The 23,389-nt window shown below is 47.6% G+C and overlaps 1 protein-coding gene across 1 annotated transcript in view; it reads left to right on the top strand.

Moving 5' to 3' along the window:
* Positions 1–6,984: 6,984 nt before the first annotated feature.
* Positions 6,985–23,389, top strand: part of LOC306914191 (neurexin-2-like) — an 847,936-nt gene continuing 831,531 nt past the window's right edge. Inside the window, exon 1 of the mRNA XM_079491166.1 lies at positions 6,985–6,998. The gene's annotated coding sequence lies outside the window, so the exon portion shown is untranslated. The remainder of the gene's footprint in view (positions 6,999–23,389) is intronic.

The following is a 23,389-nucleotide window of genomic DNA, read 5'->3' on the forward strand; positions in this document are numbered from 1 at the left end:
GGCCTAAATGGGTTAAGTGCGTGGAAAAGGGGGTAAACGCAATGATGGAGAGGTGGCTATTTTTCTGTGCAGGCGTGCCTTCCTTCCCCGCCACTAAATCCTTTAGTTAGCTTGGCTAAGGATTAGGGCTGGAAAGTCTCTCATTTGCCTCCAAAGGCCCTGGGGATTCAGAGGCATGCAGAGAGACAGAGAGAGAGAGAGAGAAAGAGAGAGAGAGAAAGCATATAATCCAGCTGCTCTCGTCCGAGTTTCACTATTTAATTTACAGCCCTGCATGTGAATTCTGCTCGCTTTAATGCCGGCACCACGTGCTCCTGATTCATTCGGATATTTCCTCCTCCTCCTCCTCCTCCTACCTTTTGTTCCTGCATTTCAGGTCGGTGATATTTCTCCCCAATTTAACTCATGGTAGAAGTAGAGAATTGCCATCACATTTGGCCGGCTGCCAATTTGAACCACGGTTTGTTATGCCTACCACAGTGTACGCTTTGTTTTTGGTGTTCTCATTAGTGTCAGATTGGACAGAAATGGAACGTGGAGGTGGGACTTCTCTCTCGGGGAAGGTTTCTAATAAGCCCCGGGTAAGAGGCCTTGTACCACCTGTATGTCTGGAGGAAAGGCCTTTAACCCACTTAGACCTGACTAACCTGAATTTTAAAAATGTCAGTTTTCGGAAATACCTATGTTTCTATGTCAGTGCTCAAACATTTTCATGTCAAGGACCCCCAGAATTATATATAATTGGCTGCCAACCCCCACCTCCAAATATGTTGTTCCGGGGACCCTCCAGAAACAATGTTTTGAGTTCAAAACGTTCGCTCTGAAAGAATATATATTCAAAGATTTGTGCCACATTTTCGCGATTTTTCAAAAATAGCAGACCTACAAGCTCGTAGCATGGCACTTGGTGCCGCGCTATGAGCTTGTAGATCTGCTATTTTTCAATAGCTAAAGTATAACATAATGCTTCAAACACCAAAAGGGGTTCCCGCCAAGAATGGGTTAAGCTCTAAAAGAAAAGGCAAAAGGGGGAAACGTGTTCACCAGCGGTCTCCCGCGGATCCCAGAACACTACCGTGAAAAGACTGCCGATCCCTATGGAGCTGAAAGCGCCCGGGGGCTGCTGTAGGATCTACAGTACGTAATGAAAACGCACTGCGGGATGAAGGTAATGGCTGAGTAAAGACTATAGCGGGGAGCTATCAACAGCATGAAAGGGATAACTTCAGAAAGATCTACAAGCCAGTGGCCTATCTCTCTGAATGAAATGGTATCATCCCCCCTCCTCACATGTGTGACATAACCACTTAAAGCTGAAAGGAGTTCTCCAGGGCTCTATAGATACTTGGCCCCAGCCCTGCTGTTTTCTCTCTACACTGACTATATGTGACTAAATTTGACTGAGGGACTGCCATTGGATTTCTTTGAATTTTCGTTTTTTCATGTCATATGAATGCAGGGAATCATAGCTTCAAATTGACATATTGGTTGTTCAGTTTGACCCACCAGTTTTGGAGATATGGCTTATAGAGTAATGTTTTGCAGAAAACAGCGAGTTGAGAAAACAGGCTTGAAAGGTTCACTTCTGTGGTCTAGCTACATGTTTGGGCATTTATTTCATATTTACATGTCGATTTCAGCTCTGACACTTATTTCAGCCATGCTCTAGTACCTGAAGAGTCTGCCTGTGCTATTAACTCATTTTTGAAAAAAAAAAAAGTTTTTCTCCTCTGGTGAAAAGCTGGAATTTGCGCGATGGCAGGCTCTCAGTCAAATCTGGTCACACTCCACTCGCGTCACGTTCAGAATCAGACTAACTTTTATTGTCACATTACAGGTTTACAGGTGTAAAACAGTGGTTGATATATTTGTTTTGTTTCAAGGTCCATAGAAGAGGGGAGGGAGACACATGTTAACCTTCTTCTTCTACTCCACTACATCTCAGAGGCAAATATTGTACTAGTTTAGTTATACTTTGTAGATTGTGATTATAGAGGGTATGCGCGTGACATCATCATCAAACCCGGAAGTTACGCAGGAATGTCTACTGAGTGGCAAAAAACTACTTTCTGGCCTTGACAACCCATGCATCCAAACAGAAAAGTCCTATCTGATTGCATTAAACAATGTTAAACTCACTTTGCATGTTGCTTTGCCACTCGATTTGCCACTCTATGTGCCATTCACTTTAAGCATGCGCATACCCTCTATTATCACAAAATATATAACCACTTCAGCCCTTCAGTATATTCATTTCGGCCATTTGAAAATAGTCTATATTAGATGAAGACGGTCCTCCTGGAATTCTGTTGTTGGTGGTCGTGACTCGTAACACCGTGCGGAGCATCACTGCAATGTGGTTCATTCTGATTATGCCGCTGGAATGCTTTGGTCTTTTCCTGAACGGGAGACTCGTTCACGTGGCGAGGCGAGTCGTATATTGAAGTGAGAACTCTCGTGCAAAGGAACAAACAGACAGGCGTTGAATGTCGCGTAGGAGGGAAGGATGACTGGATGGATATCCTGGCTCTGTTCATGAGCCTCTACCTTTGAACGTAGGCGTTGTCAGGTGTGACTTCACACACACACACACACAGAGAGAGAGATAAAGGCAGGAAGAAGGCTGCCATTGTAGTTAAGTATAGGAATGAAAGAGGGACTGTGATGTGATATGAGAGAGGCAGAGTTGTGACTCACAATAAAACGATGGAAGATTATTCCATGTAACTGTTTTTGAAGTCGGATTGCTATACAGTTTGTAGTCTAGTTAGTACAATGACAAAGAGATGCTGATTCTGATAAGACGATGAATGTTATGCAAGTAAATCAACATTTGAGGTCTAGATAATTGTGGCGCCACCATACATACATACATACATACATACATACATACATACATACATACATACATACACACACACATACATACATACATACATGACCCAGCCGACCACCCAGCCAATGAAACGTACCATATAGTTACGTCATCAAAAATACCAAAAATACACAATCCCTGATTGGCCGAGCGACGCCACCGACATACACAGCAGGAAACCAGTACGTGCACGCTCTGCTCGCGCAAGTAATAAATACATAACGTGTTCATTTAAAGCTGAGGGTGTAAAAATCCGCTTTGCTTCAACGTGTAACTGGATTTGAGGCTGACCTCGCTTCGCCCACTCCCTGTGCAGCCACGCCGGCCCGGGGCTCAGCGGCACATTTATACATTTCATCGAATCATCATGAAATCTTAATACTAAAAGCGACAGCACAGCGACACCCCTTCCCCACCCAGCGCACATACAGGCCATTCACGGTGGCCTTGTATGAAATATACAGCAGATGGATTTATATATTTCATCTCTCTCCCCCCTCTCTCTCTCTCTCTCTCTCTCTCTCACCAAACTAAGTGCTTGACCTCCGCAGTTTCGGCATAACTGCTTGTGTGACTCTGTGACACAAAAGGGCTTCGACGCGGTTTCAGTGTTTTCTTCTATAGCGCCGCTCCGCTGAAAGTATAGCACCTTTTCTCCTCTTTCTCAGTGTATTCTTCTACAGTATAGCGCCGCTCCACTGAAAGTATAGCACCTTTTCTCCTATTTCTCAGTGTATTCTTCTACAGTATAGCGCCTCTCCGCTGAAAGTATAGCACCTTTTCTCCTCTTCCTCAGTGTATTCTTCTACAGTATAGCGCCTCTCCGCTGAAAGTATAGCACCTTTTCTGTGTACAGAAACTGTGCATTAAAAGCTTTACACAATGAACCACTTTGGCATGTACTCTAGGTTTACCTTCAGAAGGCTGTTGATTGTGCCGCAGCTCGGTATATATAATAAAAAGAAAAGCAGCCGCATCAAGGCTGATGCCCAGGAGCCACAATAGAGGATCAAGAATGTGAAGTTCTCCATAGGGGAGCCATGCAAAGCTGGAGGCATGTTCTCCACGCTTTGTTCAGCGGCGGCTTCTCATCGACTGTTGGGAGGGGGGAGGAGGCGTTGGAGGTGGGTTGGGGAGGTTCTGGAGACGAGGGCGGCTTTCTGACATTAACCCATTTAGACCTGAGACTAGATTCTACAAATGTCTTCAGTTTTCTGAAAAACCTATGTTTCTGTATCAGTGGTGCTCACACCTTTTCACTTCAAGGACCCCCAGAATTATCTGTATTTGGCTGCGGAACCCCATCTGAAAATGTGTTGTTCCAGGGACCTCCCAGAAGCAAAGATTTGAGTTAAAAATGTTCACTTTGAAAGAATACATATTCAAAGATTTGCGCCACATTTTCACCATTTCTCAAAAATAGCAGACCTACAAGCTCGTAGCGCGGCACTCGGTGCCGCGCTATGAGCTTGTAGATCTGCTATTTTTCAATAGCTAAAGTGTAACATATGCTTAAAACACCAGAAGGGGGTTCCCGCCCAAAATGGGTTAATAAGCACATAGCCCCTGCCGCTTTGGGGTACAGTAGCTAGCTCTCTTTACTAAGGCGCCCAGCTGTCTTTGACTCACTCGCTCTCCCCACGCTGTATCGTTAAGCCAGAATCACATATATGGGATTTCGTGCGTATGATGTCTCCCCCTTAGGCGGGGCGTCTCTTTGACTACCGCATAGTCTCCATGCAGTTGCCTGCCTACAGTGTATGTATATATATATATATATATATATATATATATATATATATATATATATATATATATATATATATATGGTGGGTAGAGAGGATTACTGTTTTGAGATATTCCATAGGGATTTATTTTTTTTCTCTTTGAATTCATTACCTTGCGTTTGGAATAAAGCAGCAGATGGAGGCTTCCGTCAGGTCAAAGAGTGCATGTCTGGTGCTTATCATAGAAGTCTTTGTTCAGCCGACATATATCGGTGACCTCAAGTCTACTTTAGTTTTAGATTGCATGGACCCCCAAATCATAGAAGCACATAGGTTCAATGAGGCTTGTATTCCGTACTGTAAACATCATCATCATCATCATAATCTTTCGACCATGGTCGAGATCATGGATTTCACAATGCCACGCCAGACTTCCCGGTCCTTCATTGCCATCCCCAGTTCCTGTTTACTGATGCATGTGTCCCAATAGCGATGACATCTGGGAACGAGAGTTTTCTACCTCTGGTGCTTTGAGGCAGGATTCCAGAGAAGAAGGGAAGAGATATAACATCATGATCAGCTCTGTAGCAGTGGCCGGCATACTGTGTTCTCGATTCAGTTGATGGGTGGCTCTTTCAAGAGAGATTTTGCGCTCTCATTAGAAGGCGGGTGTAAGTGCCATTTCCATGTGTCCTTTAAACCTCTTTGTGGAAGCCAAACCACAGAGATAACATTTCATATTGATATTTCATAATTCAGAATGAGTATTCAGTAAAATGTATAAAACATAAATGTTTGAAGATTATAATTGCTAAATGCATTGTTTATTTCATTATATGTACTACAAGTATATTGCCTATGCCTATAGAGCGTCGCAGTCCCGCCCCCTACCCTGGACCAGGAAATTATTCTCTGTTCATTTTCCTCATAGACATTTCAGAAAGTATTTATTTAAAGACGTTTACGCCGCGGACAAAGCCAACTCGAGTCGTGACAAATCATGACAACAAACACAATTTTTTGGGCCGAACAAATAATTAGAAAGAAGAAAAAAACGGCAGGTTACAACACTTTTTTTGTTGTTTTTCTTCTTTGTAATTATTTGTTTGGTCCAAAATATTGTTTGTGTTGTCATGAGTTGTCACGACTCGAGTTGGCTTTGTCCGTGGCGTAACCGTCTTTAAATAAATACTAAATACTAAGAAATGTCTATGGGAAAAATGCATTGAGATTCATTTCCTGGTCCATGGTAGGGGGCGGGACTGCGACGCTCTATAGAGGATCTTTGCATTGAGAGAACATTTTGTACCTTGGATAATTGGTGTGCATTGAAATCAGGTGTACCTTATATTGGTGATTAGGGAGCTGCTTTGATCAGAGTGACAGAGAGGCAGTCAGGGGCAGAACAGTTTGATCAGAGTGACAGAGAGGCAGTCAGGGGCAGAACAGTTTGGAGTTTGGAAGCACACAGTTTTCTTACCGTCGTCGTCACATCTCACAATTGTAAACCTGTGGAACTTTCTTTTTGTGTTTTTTGAGAAGTAAACCTTGATGTGCATTTTTACCACTGTTTGGACTGAATCATTTTAATACAAGAAGATAATTGTTTTTGGGAATATTACAGTGAGTAAGACACATGCTTCTAGTGGACAATTTTCTAGTGGATTTAAACCTCTACACTCTTACTTAAGGCCTATTCATAGACTTTCGGTGGTGAGGTGACCACAGCTCCGGTGGTGAGGTGACCACAGCTCCAGTGGTGAGGTGACCACCGGAGCTGTAATAACCTGGAGCGGTGGTGAGTAAAAACAGAGAGAAGGGTTGGGGAGAGCGGTGGTTTCCTCTTCACCGCGGCTCAGTGACGTCATGTTGTATAGTTCGGTGGTCACCTCACCACCGGAAATATTAAACTATATGAATAACGCTTTAGCTGGGAATGACTAGATCTTATTGATTGATTGATTGAAATATTTATTAACAGTTACAGTACATTTCAAGCACAAACTCAATACAAAGACTGTTAACTGTGAGTGGACAACCCAATTAAGCATACACCTTGTTCAATTCATCAAAACATTTAGAGGCGTACAAATAGACACTTCTATATATAGTCAAAGAACAGAACAGGATGTTATACATGTCATTGCAGGCTGACCCCTCCTAGTTTGAAAGTCCTTTTGGGAAGAATATATATAACAGTATATGCATGAAGATATGAGTGTAAACAAAGTGAAAAAATTACTTAACGACTCTCTCTGTCTCTCTCTCTCTCTCTCTCTCTCTCTCTCTCTCTCTCTCTCTCTCTCTCTCTCTGTGTCTCTCTCTCTCTCTCTCCCCCCCCCATGTGCTGCCTGCGGTCCGGTCTCCCCCTGAAACAGAAGAGTATGCTGTAGAAGGTAAGACCTCCACCTTGTTCCTCGGGCCCTGCTCTGACAGGCGTTCCCTTCACGCTGGCCTCCATGTTGGACGTCAGCGCTAGCTGGCAGCGTGTTGTTTTCATGCTGTTTATTGAAGCCTCCCTCTATGGGGGAGGGGCATTGTCAGTTTGGACTGCGGTTTTACGTGACTTCCACGGGGCCTTTTAAACATTGTTGTTTTTCCAAATGAGACAAATGAAAAAGCTGCAGATTTGCAACCCAAAACGGAAACCCCCTTTTTTTCTATACCTCTCGGTTATTTCACCTTGTTTTATTTATCTATTTATTATTTTATTATTATTATTATTTTTATTATGGGTTCTGCTTTTTTGTGTGTTTGGACTGAGGTGGGGGAGGGGGGGGTGGTTGTAGTGTGATTGAATTGCATTTGATGAAAGTGCTGGCATGCCGGAAAACTCCCGACAACCTGGAATGCTGCTGCAAGTCAAATTTACAAGTGAGCGAGGCCATTATTCTGGAGTGACACGGCAAGGTTTGAGACCTCACCCTCCTGCCCATATTATTATACTGTACAGCGAACGGCTCGCCCGTCTTGCAACAAGGGAGAAATGAAGGCAGCCAGCCAGTCATGGATGGGGGGGCCCCTCGGGGCCTCATCATCAGCCCTGTGGCCAGACACTAAACTAGCTCCCAGCTCACTAGGGCTAGTCTTGCAGTTCTCGCTGCCTTGTCAAGTCCCCCCTGAGAGAGAGAGAGAGAGAGATAGAGAGACATGTCCGCTAGATAAGTCAGGTTGTCAGTCAGTCAGACAGACAGATGGACCGACACTCAGACAGACAGACGTGTGGTTCAGGTTTGCTCACTGATAAGTCCCCCGGCACACTGCTCAGTGCTCAGGGCCCTCTTTGACTTTGTAATGGATATGGAAGACACTCACTGTAACCACTCACTGCACAGTGCTGGTATACTGTAGATGGGCATATCGTTATGCTAATGGTGGGTCAAGGGATGCATGGAGGGTGAATGCAAAGGTACTATACTGTAAAATATGGTGTGTTCAACTTCTGGTCCGGGGCCCACCACCATACAGGGGTCCAAATGGACCATTTTGTACACTCTCAGAGTGACGGACCCGTAAAGGCCTATTCATACTCCAGTTGATAAGGGGACCACCGTTTCGGTGGTTAATAAAAAAATCACACCTGTGTGAACTGACTGGTGTAAGGTCTTATATAGCCTGATCAGCTGTGGTCTGACGTAATGTCTGACGTAATGAAATCACACCCGTGTGAACTGGGTGACCACTCAAAAACAGAGAGATGCATGTGTTTGGGTGAGCGGTGCGTCACACCGTGGCTCAGTGACGTCATGCATGTTGTAGTTTTCGGTGGTCACCTTATCACCTACAACTGGAGTATGAATAGGCTTTTACGGGTCCATTAGGACCTCTTGGTGGTCCATTAGGACCTCTTGGTGGTCCATTAGGACCTCTTGGAGGTCCCAGGACCAGTCCCTTATAAGCTTATTGTTCAGACCAAAGATTTTGCAAAGAGACAAACACACGTTTATTATTACGCCTGATTTATACCCCGTCATGCAATGGGCGTCGAAAATAGCCGATCTACAAGATCATGCCCGTACGGCGCTTCGCGGATGCATTGCTTTGTGAGCTACTGAGCTTGTAGATCAGCCATTTCTGCCATGTGCCACACGTCGTACGACGGAGCATAACGCATTAGAACTCTTCTGAGAAAAATGTCAGCAGTCTGAATTAGGCAATGGAAGGATTATTTTTGTTTTCACACTCGGCTCAATCAACACTTTAATTCGTGTATATGTCTGTTTCTTTTTTTATGAGAATGTAGGGTGATGGATTTCGCATCATGAGTTCTGAACCAGCAAGGAAAATAAGTAAAAAACAACCCTATTAAGTTTTATGTTTTTCCCCCTCCTATCATTGAATAGGTTAATTCTGTTCCACGGTAGCCTCGGTAACCAGGCTTTTATTTTCATTCGCATTCGGCTCAAAAATTGAAAGCCTGGGGGAACGACACACATTTCCTGGTCTAGGAGTGGGAGTGAACTACAGTGCAGAGGAGGCGTCGCTCGAAATAATGGTGACGTCAGTTTTCTCCACTGTTTTCTACCAGGGAGGGCAGGGGCGGTGCTACCCACCCCTCTAGACCAGAAAGCACGCTGGCTGGGCCAGGCTATAGTTCCACGGCAAATGCCACACACCACACCGCACCGCACCACACCACACCACATCACCCCCATGCACCCCGCCTACACACAACACTGGAACATAAAGGAGTTCTAACTGGTGGCATATTGGAAATGGAGTGCACGGCGTATGGTCTGGCGCTGTTTCACTGTTGCCAGCCGACCCCCCGTGAACTCAATTTGAATTTTGAACCCGGGTCGACGCTGCACTTCTGCATAATGGGCTGCGTTTGATGGTGACATTCTCTCGGCCTTGTTTGAATGTTATGTGACGATCACAGGGTGTGTGTGTGTGTGTGTGTGTGTGTGTGTGTGTGTGTGTGTGTGTGTGTGTGTGTGTGTGTGTGTGTGTGTGTGTGTGTGTGTGTGTGTGTGTGTGTGTGTGTGTGTGTGTGTGTGTGTGTGTGTGTGTGTGTGTGTGTGTGTGTGTGTGTGTGTGTGTGCAAATTCGTTTATATGGTCTCTGTCGGGCAGAAACCTCTTCTCTTCTCTTATCTGGAGGAACAGCGAGGCACCGCGTGGCATTTCCCATCCAGTCCACATCCAACATGCCACATGGCCCCTTGTTTCTGATGCACAATGACATGAGCAGTGGGATGGCTGCCAGACTGTGGGCTCCATTTTCGTCACCGCTAAACCCCTTATCCCTAAACTTCTTTGCCTTTTTTTTTTTTTTTACTATTTTGCAAAACATTTTTTAATAGTTAAAATGGCCAGTCTACAAGCTCACAACGTGTCAATGTAGAGGCTAGTTGAACTATTCAAAAATGTTTTTTTTAAAATAGTAAAAAAAGGCAAAGAAGTTTAGGGATAAGGGGTTTAGCTGTGACGAAAATGGAGCCCTGTGTGTGTGAGTGTGTGAGTGAGTTAGTTGACCCGGACACTTGAACCCTAATTGGACCTGAGTGGCTCTGTACTTGGAGTCCACACTTTTCTTTTTTTTCTTTCTTTAGACCAAACATCTTCCCCAAAAATAGACACCCTCACAACACGTCACAACGCCATGCGTTTTGAGCATGTATAGATCAGCTATTTTTTGTCCCCCAGAATATATGGACGCTGGGATTCAAGTTATAGTTTAAATCAACACTGGAGGTTTTCCAGTGCTAAGCGGCAGGTGCTGTGTGGCCATACAGTCCCCAGGGTGGCCCCCAGGAACAGGGTGGCCCCCGGGAACAGGGTTGGCCCCCAGGAACGGGGTGGCCCCCGGGAACAGGTCCAACAACAAGCCCTCTCCAGTCAACCAGCATTGCCTCTCAGCAGTGGCTTATCGTCAGGGTGGGCCCTTAGCAGAGGGGCCCCAGTTCTTATCGTCAGGGTGGGCCCTTAGCAGAGGGGCCCCAGTTCTTATGGTCAGGGTGGGCCCATAGCAGAGGGGCCCCAGTTCTTATGGTCAGGGTGGGCCCATAGCAGAGGGGCCCCAGTTCTTATCGTCAGGGTGGGCCCATAGCAGGGGGGCCCCAGTTCTTATCGTCAGGGTGGGCCCATAGCAGAGGGGCCCCAGTTCTTATCGTCAGGGTGGGCCCATAGCAGAGGGGCCCCAGGGTGGCCCCCGGGAACAGGGTAGCCCCCGGGAACAGGTCCAACAACAAGCCCTCTCCAGTCAACCAGCAGTGGCTTATCGTCAGGGTGGGCCCATAGCAGAGGGGCCCCAGTTCTTATCGTCAGGGTGGGCCCTTAGCAGAGGGGCCCCAGTTCTTATGGTCAGGGTGGGCCCATAGCAGAGGGGCCCCAGTTCTTATCGTCAGGGTGGGCCCTTAGCAGAGGGGCCCCAGTTCTTATGGTCAGGGTGGGCCCATAGCAGAGGGGCCCCAGTTCTTATCGTCAGGGTGGGCCCATAGCAGAGGGCCCCAGTTCTTATGGTCAGGGTGGGCCCATAGCAGAGAGGCCCCAGTTCTTATGGTCAGGGTGGGCCCATAGCAGAGGGGCCCCAGTTCTTATGGTCAGGGTGGGCCCATAGCAGAGGGGCCCCAGTTCTTATGGTCAGGGTGGGCCCATAGCAGAGAGGCCCCAGTTCTTATGGTCAGGGTGGGCCCATAGCAGAGGGGCCCCAGTTCTTATGGTCAGGGTGGGCCCATAGCAGAGGGGCCCCAGTTCTTATGGTCAGGGTGGGCCCATAGCAGACGGGCCCCAGTTCTTATGGTCAGGGTGGGCCCATAGCAGAGGGGCCCCAGTTCTTATGGTCAGGGTGGGCCCATAGCAGAGGGGCCCCAGTTCTTATGGTCAGGGTGGGCCCATAGCAGAGGGGCCCCAGTTCTTATCGTCAGGGTGGGCCCATAGCAGAGGGGCCCCAGTTCTTATGGTCAGGGTGGGCCCATAGCAGAGGGGCCCCAGTTCTTATCGTCAGGGTGGGCCCATAGCAGAGGGGCCCCAGTTCTTATCGTCAGGGTGGGCCCATAGCAGAGGGGCCCCAGTTCTTATCGTCAGGGTGGGCCCATAGCAGAGGGGCCCCAGTTCTTATCGTCAGGGTGGGCCCATAGCAGAGGGGCCCCAGTTCTTATCATCAGGGTGGGCCCATAGCAGAGGGGCCCCAGTTCTTATCATCAGGGTGGGCCCATAGCAGAGGGGCCCCAGTTCTTATCGTCAGGGTGGGCCCATAGCAGAGGGGCCCCAGTTCTTATCATCAGGGTGGGCCCATAGCAGAGGGGCCCCAGTTCTTATCGTCAGGGTGGGCCCATAGCAGAGGGGCCCCAGTTCTTATCGTCAGGGTGGGCCCATAGCAGAGGGGCCCCAGTTCTTATCGTCAGGGTGGGCCCATAGCAGAGGGGCCCCAGTTCTTATCGTCAGGGTGGGCCCATAGCAGAGGGGCCCCAGTTCTTATCATCAGGGTGGGCCCATAGCAGAGGGGCCCCAGTTCTTATCATCAGGGTGGGCCCATAGCAGAGGGGCCCCAGTTCTTATCATCAGGGTGGGCCCATAGCAGAGGGGCCCCAGTTCTTATCATCAGGGTGGGCCCATAGCAGAGGGGCCCCAGTTCTTATCATCAGGGTGGGCCCATAGCAGAGGGGCCCCAGTTCTTATCATCAGGGTGGGCCCATAGCAGAGGGGCCCCAGTTCTTATCATCAGGGTGGGCCCTTAGCAGAGGGGTCCCAGTTCTTATCGTCAGGGTGGGCCCTTAGCAGAGGGGTCCCAGTTCTTATCGTCAGGGTGGGCCCATAGCAGAGGGGCCCCAGTTCTTATCGTCAGGGTGGGCCCTTAGCAGAGGGGCCCCAGTTCTTATCGTCAGGGTGGGCCCTTAGCAGAGGGGCCCCAGTTCTTATCGTCAGGGTGGGCCCTTAGCAGAGGGGCCCTTATCGTCAGGGTGGGCCCTTAGCAGAGGGGCCCCAGTTCTTATCGTCAGGGTGGGCCCTTAGCAGAGGGGCCCCAGTTCTTATCGTCAGGGTGGGCCCTTAGCAGAGGGGCCCCAGTTCTTATCGTCAGGGTGGGCCCTTAGCAGAGGGGCCCCAGTTCTTATCATCAGGGTGGGCCCTTAGCAGAGGGGCCCCAGTTCTTATCGTCAGGGTGGGCCCTTAGCAGAGGGGCCCCAGTTCTTATCGTCAGGGTGGGCCCTTAGCAGAGGGGCCCTTATCGTCAGGGTGGGCCCTTAGCAGAGGGGCCCCAGTTCTTATCGTCAGGGTGGGCCCTTAGCAGAGGGGCCCCAGTTCTTATCGTCAGGGTGGGCCCTTAGCAGAGGGGCCCCAGTTCTTATCGTCAGGGTGGGCCCTTAGCAGAGGGGCCCCAGTTCTTATCGTCAGGGTGGGCCCTTAGCAGAGGGGCCCAGTTCTTATCGTCAGGGTGGGCCCTTAGCAGAGGGGCCCAGTTCTTATCGTCAGGGTGGGCCCTTAGCAGAGGGGCCCAGTTCTTATCGTCAGGGTGGGCCCTTAGCAGAGGGGCCCAGTTCTTATCGTCAGGGTGGGCCCTTAGCAGAGGGGCCCCAGTTCTTATCGTCAGGGTGGGCCCTTAGCAGAGGGGCCCAGTTCTTATCGTCAGGGTGGGCCCTTAGCAGAGGGGCCCAGTTCTTATCGTCAGGGTGGGCCCTTAGCAGAGGGGCCCCAGTTCTTATCGTCAGGGTGGGCCCTTAGCAGAGGGGCCCCAGTTCTTATCGTCAGGGTGGGCCCTTAGCAGAGGGGCCCAGTTCTTATCGTCAGGGTGGGCCCTTAGCAGAGGGGCCCAGTTCTTATCGTCAGGGTGGGCCCTTAGCAGAGGGGCCCAGTTCTTATCGTCAGGGTGGGCCCTTAGCAGAGGGGCCCAGTTCTTATCGTCAGGGTGGGCCCTTAGCAGAGGGGCCCAGTTCTTATCGTCAGGGTGGGCCCTTAGCAGAGGGGCCCAGTTCTTATCGTCAGGGTGGGCCCTTAGCAGAGGGGCCCAGTTCTTATCGTCAGGGTGGGCCCTTAGCAGAGGGGCCCAGTTCTTATCGTCAGGGTGGGCCCTTAGCAGAGGGGCCCAGTTCTTATCGTCAGGGTGGGCCCTTAGCAGAGGGGCCCAGTTCTTATCGTCAGGGTGGGCCCTTAGCAGAGGGGCCCAGTTCTTATCGTCAGGGTGGGCCCTTAGCAGAGGGGCCCCAGTTCCCATATCGTTGCTGTTGGGCAGAAACCTCTTATATCCATATTTTATATCTTGTTATATTTTTTTCGAGTTGGAGGGATTACATTCCCAGGAGGAATTTACTAATGTTGCTCTGGGAAGTCTGGAGCTCTCTGGTGGAGCTGTTGCCCCCGCGTAAATTCAACCTTGACCATGTATAGTATCAAAAGTATAGCAGATCCACAAGCGTGTCGATCCGCTACTTTTGCTGTTGTATGAATTTGAATCGGGAAAAGTAAACATTTTGGACATGTGAGGTTTTCCACCGGACAGAGCCGATAATAGCTTCAGATAATTTTAGACAGACGTGAAACCAGAGGACAAAGACGTTCCAATGACCAATCGAAAGCTTGTATGCAAATCTCGGAACTGCTCCTCTCCGCCCCAAAACAGTGCATGGTAAAGTTTGCCGAAAAAACAAGCATACTTTGACTTATAAATACATACATTTAATTTTACCTAAACAACAATCTGTTGGAATGAAAACCTTCTTCAACATTCAAACTGTGTTAATATGAAAAAAACGAAAATCACACAACAAAAAAAAACAAGTTTATTTAGCGATTTTCTCCCTTTTCATTATAGGCGAGTTGAGGACCATTTTGCCAGGCTCGGTCACATATTATGAACATTCACCAGACTACAGAGAATCATCAGATGGATTTACAGAACTGCACAGTGGAGCTTTACGGGCCAGTAATTCTCAACCTTTTTAATTTCAAGGACATGCACTGTTTGATATGCGTTGGTTAGGCCATGCAGGACCTCATTTGATATATATATATATATATCGTTTTACTTGATTCAATCTCCAGTCTTAATTTAACTCTGAGAGTGTACGAAATGGAGCCAAATGGAAATGTAATGACCTAACTACCTGAGGGACCCCCTGGACTGAACGCTTAGAACCAGTATGTGCAATAATATGCAAAGGCATTAGCTCAGTTTCCTTTTGAGCTGCATGGCACCGACCGTTTGTCAAACTGATTGGGAACGTGCAGAGCTTGTTTTGTTATTTCTTGCATTATTAGGGCAAGGGTAAGGTGTTGGAGGTTGAGTTATACTCTTTTACCCTGTGGCTTGTCAGTGATTTTGAACGAGACATTGTCCTTGCGTGTAGGTCTTGGTATGTCCCAGATGTCCGGCTATAATGCTGAAAGCAACTCCAGTAAGTGAGCATGCTGTTGTTCCACCGGCACTTTCCAAGAATTGTACCCAAGCTAAAAAAAAAAAGAACTCTCCCAGTGCAATACTTTTCATTATAGCTGTACTTTCTCCTGTTATACCTTGCCAAGTCCCACTAGTCATAAATTGCTAGTAACGGCTCAATTAACTTGCGTCGTCCCAATGCACGGCAATTTAATTAATACAAGGCGAGCTACCGTGTGTTCCCACCGTGTTGTGTCGCAGTAGTTACACTCGATAGGGGATCTGTTTAAATGGCTCATCGTCTCCGCAATACCCCAGACCAACGGGAGCACGGCTTGCTCTTGTTTCCGTTCTATTCTTAGGGTTTTCCCCGCAACCAGTGTTTGGGTCTAATTAGTGTCGTCGGCGACCCTGCGTGTTGCTGAGAGGTTGCGGGTTGAGATTGATGATGTGAGGGGACCTTGAAAGCCCGTGGGAGGGGCGGTGGCCCCTGGAAGGCGGGCGGCCGCTGGCCCGGGCTGGCAGCCACCAGGGCCACGATTGATGTTCCACTCAGGACACTGACCTGTTTTCGCTGCCAGGCCAGACGTGCCTGTATCTGCATATATACGCTGTACCCGCAGCGAGGGCCAGGCTGGCGCGCGTTTTCCCCAGAGAGAGTCCAGAGCGCATTCCAAGGCTGATGTATAGTTTCATTAATCCATTAAGACCGGACAACAGATTCTACAAAATGACTTCTAAAGCATGACAGTTTGTTGAAAAACCTATGTTTCTATGTCAGTGCTTCTCAAAACCTTTTCATGTCAAGGACCCACAGAATTATCTGTATTTGACCGCGGACCCCCCCATCTGAAAATATTTAGTTCCATCTGGGACCTCCCAGGAGCAAAGTCACGAGTTAAAAAAAACGTTTGCTGTGAAAGAATATATATTCCAAGAAGTGCACACATTTTCACGACTTAAAAAAAAAATAGCAGATCTACAAGCGTGTAGCGCGGCACTCGGTGCCGCGCTACAAGCTTGTAGATCTGCTATTTTTCAACAGCTAAAGTTTCAACGTGGCGTAGCGTGGCGACACAGATGCGCTCCCGTCCCAAATGGGTTAAGTAAGCACTGCAGCTTTACCCCCATTTCCCCTCGCACTCCTGAAGCGGCAAAATAAAGAAATGACGGTTCACATTTTTTTATGTTGGCAACACACCGCAAAGCACATGCACCTGCAACCTCTTCTTCTTCCCCCCTGTTGTTGTTGCCTTGTGCATTCCTTAATGTTCCTGCATGCCCCTGATGGGCTTTTGACCCCTGACCCCTCCTGACTGTGAGCCCGGCTGTTATCTTTCCATAACACGCGCAAAAAAAAAAAAAAGCCTTGCCTCGCTCGCTTCAGTCGGCTTGTATATGCATGGCTTCTGTGACAACAGTGATGACATAGCACTTTGGTTAACCCATTTTGGGCGGGAACCCCTTTTGGTGTTAGCATTTTGGTGTTAGCATTTTAGCATTTAGCATTTAGCATTTTGGTGTTAGCATTTTGGTGTTAGCATTATGTTATGCTTTAGCTATTGAAAAATAGCAGATCTACAAGCTCATAGCACGCCACCGAGTGGCGTGCTACGAGCTTGGTCTGTTATTTTTGAAAAATCGAAGAACGACTGACATAGAAACATAGGTTTTTCAGAAAACTGTCGGGATGTAAAAGACATTTTTAGAATCTGATCTCAGGAAAACTTGATTCAGGTTATGTGGTTTGTAACTATCATCACTTCCCTGTTAGCATAAGACTATACAATTTATTTTATGCTACCACAATATTTTGCATATAGTGGTCATGACATTTATATGTACATGTTATCTCTTTGGTATGTTCCGTATGGGTGTGTCACATATACTGTCATATTATTTGATGTACTGTATACCCTGAAATCTTGAATAAACAAAACTGTGAAGAAAAAAAAAGAATCTGATCTCAGGTCAAAATGGGTTAAGGCAACCAATGTCCTGAGCTAGTCTCAATCTGATCAAAGCTAAAGCCCCCCCACTCCCCCCTCCCCTCCCATTTGATCCGACTATTAATGGGAGTGACTCCTTCTTTCCATACACATGTACGCACACACACACAGAAAGAGTTTGGCGCAAACTGGAGATTTGGGATTAAATAGATTGAGTGGGTCCTGTATTTGTAGAAGATCCCATTGGATTATCCAAACCAGATTATGGATTTTGTTCTTATTGATGAGCAGGGAAATCAGAATCTAAAACAAATCCTTATACACGTGTTGTATAAAGGCAAGCCAGGGAAAACACAAAGCAAATATTAAATGTACCCAATGTCATAGTGGTATTATTAACCTACTTTTCACTGTTTGTTTTTGGATTGGTCTGGGAAACAGAAACCACCTGGATCTATCACTGCTATGAAAAGCATTTTGGCCTTTTCCAAAGCGACAAAGACATGGTGGATTTCAACAGCCGATTGAAAACGATAGGGCATTTATTTATATAATGCCGTGGCATAACAAGCCCTATTTGTCCATTCACGCTGATCAATAAAGCTTAACTGTGCATTTTTCATTGAACGCATGGGAGATTTCGCTGTGTTCAAACAAAAGCAAATCGATCGTGCAAGATTGGCCCAGCTTTTTTTTTCTTTTTTAATTCACGAGTGCTTGTGAAGAATCGGCTGCAAACAAACGCAAACGCATCAGGACAGGAGCAGCTAGCCTCCCTTTGCATTCCAGAACACACACAAGCAACAGTAGGGAGGGGAGAGACTCTGAGAGAGAGGCACATGAGGGGCTAGCAGGGCAACAGTATAGGGAGGGGAGAGACTCTGAGATAGAGGCACATGAGGGGCTAGCAGGGCAACAGTATAGGGAGGGGAGAGACTCTGAGAGAGAGGCCCATGAGGGGCCAGCAGGGCAACAGTATAGGGAGGGGAGAGACTCTGAGAGAGAGGCCCATGAGGGGCTAGCAGGGCAACAGTATAGGGAGGGGAGAGACTCTGAGAGAGAGGCCCATGAGGGGCTAGCAGGGCAACAGTAGGGAGGGGAGAGACTCTGAGAGAGAGGCACATGAGGGGCTAGCAGGGCACAGTATAGGGAGGGGAGAGAGTCTGAGAGAGAGGCCCATGAGGGGCTAGCAGGGCAACAGTAGGGAGGGGAGAGACTCTGAGAGAGAGGCCCATGAGGGGCTAGCAGGGCAACAGTATAGGGAGGGGAGAGACTCTGAGAGAGAGGCCCATGAGGGGCTAGCAGGGCAACAGTAGGGAGGGGAGAGACTCTGAGAGAGAGGCCCATGAGGGGCTAGCAGGGCAACAGTATAGGGAGGGGAGAGACTCTGAGAGAGAGGCCCATGAGGGGCTAGCAGGGCAACAGTAGGGAGGGGAGAGACTCTGAGAGAGAGGCCCATGAGGGGCTAGCAGGGCACAGCTGAATGGGCTCTTTTCTTCAGCTCTGAAATTGCTGGCGAGCCTTTAACCCATTTAGGCCTGAAAAAAATGTCTTTTTTTTTTAAATGTCTTTTTTTCTGGTTCTCAATATTTCATGTCAAGGACCCCAAAAAATGTAATATGCCGCCGACCCCATCTGAAAATATGTTGTTCCAGGGACCTCCCTGCAGAAGCAAAGATTTGAGTTAAAAATGTTCGCTCTGAAAGAATATATATTCAAAGATTTCCGCCACATTTTCACGATTTTTCCAAAAATAGCAGACCAACAAGCTCGTAGCGCGCCACTCGGTGGCGCGCTATGAGCTTGTAGATCTGCTATTTTTCAATAGCTAAATTATAACAATGTTTAAAACACCAAAAGGGGTTCCCGCCCAAAAGGGGTTAGACTGTGGGTGTCCTCCGCCTGCCTGGCCCCATCCAGATGTTGTTGGGAGATTATAGCTGCATCATGCTCGCTGGCCCGGCAGGAGCCATCTGACTGCAGCCATGGCCGCTCTCACAAGACGCTCATTTCACCCCCACACAGATCACCATGCACTCCTCTGCTTGGCGATAACGCCGTTTTTAACTCGTTGCTTTCGGATGCTGCCACCATACTCTCGTTCTACACAGTATTTCCCTTGAAAAACAAGACCGTTTCCGGTCCCCCCAAAGAATATAGTTAGCGAAATTCGGCTAAAGGTAATGTGATCATTGTCTACTTAAGAGTATACAGAAGCATTGCTATTTTAACCGGGAGGCATACTATGGTCCGACGGAGCATTGGTTCGACATGCATGGGGGCCGACATCTTTGGGAGGGCAAAACACAGCCAGCTAAGCATTGCCTATAGCGACTGGGAGCCCCGCTTTACGGTAAATACGAGCGAGACGATTATGAACAGAGAGAGACACAGACAGACAGACAGACAGACAGACAGACAGATAGACCCCCCCCCCCCCCCCCCCCCCCTGGGCTTGTGCATGTTTGTTGGCACATCAGATCCATTCATCTGCCAGTATAGTAGAGTAGAGTAATTGAGTTTGCAATCGTGGGAGGTGTGTGGCATATAGGTTTAGTCCTCTCACAAAGCAAGGCAGGACCCTCATTATTACCCCCGAACAAGTGCTTTCATAATGAAACTCTATATATTTTCACAGTTACGCGATTTCATTTTTGCATATTTTGGGCACATGGAATATTAACTGTATGAATAATAGACTATTTAGGCGATAAATACGTATAGTATAGTATATAGTATATATAGTATATATTAGCAGTCGTTAGAAGCTGGAACATTTCTTCAGCTTGTTCAATATTTGAGCCTCCAACAGACTGGGGTGACTCTGTTGACCGAAACGTCCACTTCAGTGGGTTTTGAACGCCCCCGCTCTGCTCTGCTCTGCACTGTAGTTCTCATGTAAATAACATCACGCCCTGCAGCGTGCTGCACTTTTATTCAAATCATCCTCCTTTTAACTTGACATTTCTCCCTGTAGCCTACTGTGTGCAGCATCCCTGGTTTGAACCGGCATCACTCGTTGTTTCGATGTTTCAATGAGCTCTGAGAGGGATTTCTCCCAACGTTCTCCCAGCCACCCCTCTCTCCTCTTCTCTCCTCGGTGTATTCAAATAGAAAATCCTTCATATACCCTCCGTGCCTCACCCTTCTGTCGAGATCGAATGAAATGAAAACAACCAGAGAGAGAGAGAGAGAGAGGGAGAGAGAGAGAGAAAGAATATAGTCTTTTAAGTATTTCCCACAGAAATCTGGGGGTTATGGGGCGTTTGGAGTTTGCGTCGCCACGTCTCTCGTTTTGTCGTCTCTGCCGGGTAATTTATGCCCCGTCAGGGATACAATCACTGTAATCCCCCTCTCTCTCCTTTCTTTTCCCCTCCTTATCGTTCTGCGTCTTGAATCCCTTAGTCTCTCGGTGTCCCCTCATCCCTCCTCTCCTCTTCTCGGTCTCCCCTCATCCCTCCCTCCTCTCCTCTTCGTGTCTCTCCTCCACTGTATCCTCTATCTCATCAATCTCCCAATTTTCTCTCGCTCTCCTCCTCCGCCACCCATCTCTATATTGCCAACCTCTCTTCACCTCTCCCTCTGTCAATTCCCCTCCTCATCTCTCGCCTTGCCTCACGCGCTTGCAGATAAACTCACACAAGGTTTACGGTAAGCGGCTTACGGTGTAGACGCCTTAAAGGAGTGAATTGCCCCTCTCTTTGGATGGGCTGAAGGAGGCAATCTGGACGGACAGGTGTGAATTGAGACAGGGGAAAGCAGCACCTGTCCTCAGTTTGCCTGTTGTTGGCACGACGGCCCGCGCCAGTCCACATGGCGGCAGTCTGCCACTTGTTTATTAGGGAGCTCGCGGCAACGCTCGCATGCTGGAAGTGTAATTGCTTTTGTTTCGCAAATGTGAGAGATTAAATAAGGCTGGTTTTTATTTCCGCTCGTGATTACTTCGCCCTAACTGGCTTTGATTCTCTTCAACATTATGTCCTATAGCAACGAAGCATCCCAGCTGCTTGTTTTTCCTTCTGTCTTGTTTCTGCTAGTTCTAATCAGCTGCAGCTATCAGATGGAATGAAATGATGGGAATAGTTGTAGTCCTAATAAGAAGCCCAGGGTTTCTCAAGGCGCACGGTTGCCGTGGAATACTTCGATGATATTTGGAATCGACCAATATCAAGTCTCAAGTTTAATTAAATGTAGGGTTTCTCAAAGTGCAGGGGCGCAGTGGAATACTTTAATAATATTTGGAATCGACCAATATCAAGTCTCAAGTTTTATGAAATGTAGGTGTACCGTGGATGAAAATGTTGTGTAATAGGGGTGCCCTGAGCCCCAAAAGTTTGATAACCACTATGCAATAAGTCAGTGTATCACCTCCTCTACCAAACCTAGCTACAGCACACCAGTAAAAAGAAAGGTGTGTAGATCTGCTATTTTATAAAATTAAAACTTTACCCAAAATGGGGATGCCATGATTAATGTGGTTATACTAAAATATTGTGATACTGTCAACACTAAATATCAAACGTATCAGACTACATTTCCCAAAATGAGTTTAATCTAGTCTGACCACATATCCCCAACCAACAATAGAAATGAATACCATACATTTCTTGGAGGAAGACAGCGAAAGCAGAGGCATGGATCTCCCCCCTATCACCCCTAAATAAGCAAAGCAAATCCTGTTTATACGCAACAAAATCCAGACTGTATAATGCACAAGTATCATTGAAAACATTCAGATCAATATAAAGCCAAAAGATGGAGGCCAAGCTCACATCAGGTCATCTGTCCTTGTCCGACTCCTAAACTTGCACATAAGGTGTGTGTGTTATCTGTGCGCGTGCGTGCCATTGTGTGTACGTGCTAGATTTGTTTGAGAGTTTGTATAAGGGCAGCCAGGGCTCTGGGTGGCACAGTAGCCGCAGCATTCCTATTTTCCGCCTGACACCCCTCATCACTTTCATAACCAGATTTTGTCTGTGGCCCAAGACAGCAGGGCTTCAACTCTAGACCCGCTGCCGCCCCCCATCCACCAAACACCCCACCTCCATCTCACCTCCATCTCAGTTCCTCACAGCGGTCCTCTCACGTACACCTGTATGCCTCTCTCTGAATTCAATTATGCCATGAAATGCCACTGACTCCGCATCTAAAAAGTGTGCCCTGCATGACCAGGTGACACTGTGGGAGATTGCATTTGGGCACGGCCTCCTGTCTCCTGCCCGATCCTCCCCCAAACCCACGATGAAAGGAAAAAGCCCTCTGCGCTCAGCTCTCACTTCCAACTGGCTGCTAAGCAACACGGTTGTAAGAACTGCAGCAGCTACTGTACTCTCATGTCACTCCCCCTCTGTAGGTGTGCATTTGGGCGAGAGTGTGCACAAGTGTTTTTTTTGTGTGTGTGTCTCTGAATTCTTTCAGACGAGACGAGACGTGTGTGTGTGTGTGTGTGTGCGCGTACGACCGTACGTGCGTCACAAAGAGAGTGAATCGACGAGGTATTTCGTTCTGGTTCAGGGTCTTTCTCAGAATAGCGCCTCCTCACCGACTCAAGTCTCCAGTGTGCAGGAGAACCATTCGCAGAATGGTAGAGGGTCATGCCAAACTGGCAGCAAACACATATCTTTGAACAGGCGTACTGTAACTCATGACTCGTTTGACCTCCACCCATGAAGCTCTTGAGGAAAAAGGCACACACTCACTTCTGGAGCTATCAGTGTTTGCACAACACAGACATCTCTATGTTGTCTAGATGAAGTACACATGTTGTCTCGATAACTACATTTCTGACATTATAGTTTGACTTACTGCAGCACTTGATGGAATTACTCACGGCCGTTTTTAACTATAACACCACACAACTGTACAGCAGATGTAAGCAGGGGCTGCATGAAACCAAAATGGAGGCTAGTGTGCCTCCATTTAGCTCCTTTCCAACCATGCAAATTTCCCTCAAACTTGCAGTGGCATTAAGGCACCCTTAACCCATTCAGGCCTGACCTCAAATTTAAAAAAAATCTTCTAAATCCTCCAGTTTTCTGAAATAAATATTTTCACGATTTTTCAAAAATTGCAGACCTACAAGCTCGTAGCGCGCCACTCGGTGGCGCGCTGTGAGCTTGTAGATCTGCTATTTTTCAATAGCTAAATTATAACATAATGTTTAAAACACCAAAAGGGGTTCCCGCCCAAAATGGGTTAATGACCACTGCGGAATATGAAACAGATTGACCGCATGCTGTCGCCATGGCGTATTGCGCTCATTGCTTGGCCCCTGGTATTGCTGCTTGCAGTTATAATTTTTCTTATTCTTCTTGAGCGGTGCTAACCTCTCCAACGTGTGGCTTTGTATGTATGTTTGATGTATGTATGTATGTCATACATCATCATCATTCATAAAGGGCAACGCGCTCACTTCACACGAGTGAAGTGAGACAAATACTGTCTCAGGAGGGACGTCCTCTCTCGCCTTTTCTGTTTTGTTAATTTTAGGAGTGACTATACGGTGCAATTATGTTTGCTGGGTG

The sequence above is a fragment of the Electrona antarctica genome (genome assembly GCF_951216825.1).
Source record: "Electrona antarctica genome assembly, chromosome: 21".
Lineage (NCBI taxonomy): Eukaryota > Metazoa > Chordata > Actinopteri > Myctophiformes > Myctophidae > Electrona > Electrona antarctica.